Source organism: Protobothrops mucrosquamatus, unplaced genomic scaffold (genome assembly GCF_001527695.2).
Source record: "Protobothrops mucrosquamatus isolate PMUCROS unplaced genomic scaffold, P.Mucros_1.0 scaffold352, whole genome shotgun sequence".
NCBI classification, from domain to species: Eukaryota; Metazoa; Chordata; class Lepidosauria; order Squamata; family Viperidae; genus Protobothrops; species Protobothrops mucrosquamatus.
The window spans coordinates 843,360-847,924 of NW_015386687.1; positions in this window are offsets into that span (position 1 = coordinate 843,360).

A 4,565-nucleotide genomic window follows, 5' to 3' on the forward strand; every position below is an offset into this window, starting at 1 on the left:
ATGACCCCTCAAAGAGAAATTGAGACTTCAAGTTAAGTTTCAAGGAAGCTAGACACCAGGTCAGCTCTATCTATCATTTCATACAGGACCTTCAAATATATTTGTAGTCAAGGCAAGAGGTGAGTTCAAATCAAACCGTCAAGCCTCATCCTGACTGATTTTCAAAATTGCCATGTGGCTGTTAGGGGTGAAGCCACTGTAATGGTCAAATTCAAAGACTTTGAGGGTCCCCTCAGTGTGGTAGTCGTCGATGGTCAGTGCACCAGTCTCATCGGATTGGACTGGTTCGAAGCTCTGGGCATCTGTGTAACGGGCATCCATCGCACACAAGCAGATGACCTGGCAGCAGTATGCCAAGGTTATGCTGATGTGTTCAGTTCTGACCTAGGACAATACAAAGGGGCACCCATTTCCCTAAACCTAAACCCCAATTAGAATTAAACCATGCAGAGTGCCTTTCACTTTAAAACCAAAAATTGATGCGGAGCTGGACAAACTAGTGCAACAAGGGGTGCTCCAACCCGTGGACAGTAGCCTGTGGGAGACTCCCATAGTGACCCCTGTAAAGCCGAATGGGGATGTCCGCATCTGTGCAGACTACAAGTGCACAATTAACAAGGCACTTCAGCAGCATGCTTACCTAGTTCCAGTGGTAAGCCACATTCTAGCCTCGCTCCAAGGAGGCCGTCTGTTTGCCAAGCTAGACCTTGCACAAGCATACCAACAGCTGCCAGTTGATGATGCTACAGCAGAAGCGCAGACCATCATCACCCACAGAGGGGCATTCCAAGTACGCCACCTGCAGTTTGGGGTAAGTGTAGCCCCCAGTTTGTTTCAAAGCATTATGAAAAGGACACTAAAAAATATACCTTGCGTCTGCCCCTATTTTGATGACGTCCTAATTGCAGGAGAGTCAGTTGCAGTCCTAGCAGAACGATTCAGGGCATGCGTCAAAGGTTCCGTGAGGAGGGACTTAAGTTAAAAAAGGACAAGTGCCAAATTGGCATGGACTCTACTGAGTTTCTGGGATTCCGGATAGATGCTGCTGGGATCCATTCATCTGAGGCTAAGCTCAAAGACATTCAGCAAGCCCCCAGACCTAAATCTAAGGGGGAGCTACAGGCATTCTTAAGACTATTATCACTCGTTTTTGCCACACAAAGCAGCATTGGCAGAGCCACTCCACTGTCTGCTAGACAAAAAAGCACCTTGGGTGTGAATAAACAATCATGACAAGGCATTCAGAGCAGTCAAATCATTGCTATCTTCAAGCTCCGTGTTAGCTCACTTTAACGAGAATTTGCCAGTGACATTAGCATATGATGCCTCGCCTTATGGCATTGGAGTAGTGTTAAGTCATCGAATGCCAGACGGTCGGGAAGCCCCTATTGCTTACTACTCTAGGATATTATTTCCAGCTGAGAGGAACTATGTTCAAATTGACAAAGAAGCTCTCGCTATTGTTGCAGGAATTAAGAAATTCCATGACTTCTTATATGGGTGACCCTTTATAGTTTTTACAGATCACAAGCCGCAGCTTGGCCTTTTTATGGCTGACAAGCAGACTCTGTAGATCCTGTCACCAAGGATGCTGCGATGGTCAATCTTTATGGCTGCCTATTCATAAAGGCTAGTACATAAGCCTGGCAAGGAAATGGGCTATGCTGATGCACTCAGCCGACTGCCCCTGCCACAAACAGATCCAGATCCAGCCCTTGCAGCTCGCATCCTGGCAATCCAGGATCTTCCAGAGACACCCTTACACGTGGGAGATGTGGCTGCTGAAACTGCCACTGACAGAACACTCAGCCGCGTTCTCAGCTGAGTGTTGAGGGGGTGGCCAGAAAACAGACCAGGTCCAGAGTTTCAACATTATGCTTGCAGAAAAGATGAGCTGTCAGCCCACAAGGGTTGCGTGCTGTGGGGAAGCAGAGTAATTGTCCCGCCCAAATTGCAAGCCAGGGTGTTAGAATCCCTGCATGAGGGACATCCAGGCATCGTAAGAATGAAAGCACTTGCAAGAAGTTACTTGTGGTGGCCTGGCCTGGACAAGGACATTGAGGCTCAAGTAAGAAGCTGTCAGGTCTGCAAAGAGACCCGTCCAGAAATGCCCCAGGCACCTGTGCACCGCTGGGAGACCACGCAAGCCCCATGGTCTCGTGTGCACATTGACTTTGCAGGTCCATTTCAGGGACAGGTATTCCTTGTTGTGAACAGTTATTCAAAATGGTTAGAGGTAGTACCTGTCCAATCTATGACTACTGCTAGGGTCATCCAGGAACTGCGCCGGCTGTTTGCCACACATGGACTACCGGATGTTATTGTGTCTGACAACGGGGCACAATTCACAGCAGCAGAATTCCAGTCATTGCTTAATGCTAATATGATTAGACACACCACTTTGGCTCCGTTCCGTCCAGCTTCTAATGGCCAGGCCGAACAGATGGTAAGGTCCATCAAAGACTCCCTTAAAAAGACTAAGGGAGACTGGAATCATCGCCTGGCAAACTTTCTTCTATGCCAGCACACAACTCCAAGCACCGCAATGGGATGCAGCCCAGCTGAGCTAAGGTGGGGACGGCTGCTCATGATGAAGCTAGACCGCCTCCACCCTGACAGGATAGCTGCTGAAATGGCGCAACCCAAGCCTCCCCAGAATTTACAGTTGGGTGAGCATGTTTGAGCTAGAAACTATGGGTAGGGGGCACCTTGGATGGCTGCTACAGTTATGAAAGTGTCAGGGCCACTGGACGATGATCGTATGATCTGACGCCACATAGACCAGTTGAGGCGTCGGCAGACAAAGCAGAGCTCAGATGCAGATTTAGAAGAGACTGTGGACACTCATGGCGAAGCTGTTATCCCAGTATCGCCCACACCTGCCAAGACTGAGCTGACTGAGACAGAGGCACCAAGGGTTTTTGCACCGCCTCTGCTGTCTAATGATTCGGATGCACCTAGCGGCACAGGTCTACCACCATCGCTGCCCAACAACTCTAATGACTATAGCGGCACAGGTCTACCCGGTGAGGACAACCGGCAAGTCGAGATGGAACCCCAAACAGCTTTGCAGCATTCCGGCAGAACTCGCAACCCACCGGTCTACCTCAAAGACTATATACATCAGCGGTTCTCAACCTGTGGGTCGCGACCCCATTTGGGGTCGAACGACCATTTCACGGGGGTTGCCAAACAACGCAGTCCACCATTTTTTTTACCCTTTTCCTTAGCTGTGCTATTCCCTCTGCTTGGCGGCAGCCTGCATGCACGAACTTTACCAAATGTGCCCTGCAGGAGGCGTGTGAAGAGCACAGGCACAGAGCAAGGCCCAGCCCTCCCCAGGGACTCATTTCAGATTTACGCCGCAAAAGTTTTTCTCGCGCAGAGGAGAGAGGAAAAACAATTGCGGAACACTCGGGAATCCCTTGCAAGGCACCAGGTACCTTGGTGCTTATTTCCTAATGCCTTCCCCCCCCCCCTGTGTTTTCTGCTCCACCCCGAATTCGCCTCCCTTCCACTCTCCTTAAGCAGCCATTTCTGGTCTTAATACAGCCCTCAGTCTGTCTCCCTTTCCACACCCCCTAAAAGTCTTCATTCAGGCAGGCTTCCAGAGGTCGGCTGGCAGGATGCAGGTAAACCCTCCCCCCTGTCCTGCTGCCTCCCACGGCACCGCTCCACGTCCCGTGCCTCCGTGCCTCAAGCCCCCGTGTCACAGAACTGCTGGCGTTATGCTTGGGCGGAAGACTTTTTCTTTTACAAATGGGGCGGGTGGGCAGGCAGGACCACGCCCACCGAGTCGCCGCCTCTCCATTGCCCTCTGCCAGCCGGTTCTGTCGCCAGACCTCACAGCTGACAAGCCCAGGAGTTCGGCGCTGTGGCGGCCTCCCCTTCGCCCTCCGCACCGGGCAAAGCTTTGCCTGACGTTCCAGCTGACCGGTGCAGGTCCGGGGGTCGTCAGCTGACGGGCGCAGGAGGTAGGTGCCATCGCGGCGGCCTCCTCCTGCGCCCGTCAACTGACGACCCCCGGACCTGTGCCGGTCAGCTGGAACGTCAGGCAAAGCTTTGGCCGGTGCGGAGGGCGAAGGGGAGACCGCCGCAGCGCCGAACTCCTGCGCTTGTCAGCTGGGAGGTCCGGTGACGGAGCTGGCTGGCGTGGAGGGCAGTGGGGAGGTGACGGCTCGGCGGGCGTGGTCCTGCCTGCCTGCGAATGTCGGGCCCACCCACGCCATCTGTAAAAGAAAAAAATCTTCCGCCCAAGCATAACTTTTAAGGATTTTAAGGATCTTTGAGAGGGAGAGAGAAATAGAGGGAGCTGAGCTGAGCCGGTCCTCACGGCTCCTGGTTGCCCGGCCGCCCTCCGCGCCGCGCCGGAGCCTCCCCCCACCACCCGGCCTACCTCCCTCGCCGTCGGAGGCCGCCTTGGCCCTCTGGCGCCCGGCGCAGCCCTGGGGCTGGCGGGCAGGAGCAGCTCCTTCCTGGCTCGCCGGGCTCCGGGTCTCAGAAGCGGCCAGGCGGCAGGGAAGAGGGCGAGGCGGCGGCGATGCCCGCATGTGCGTCGGAGGCCA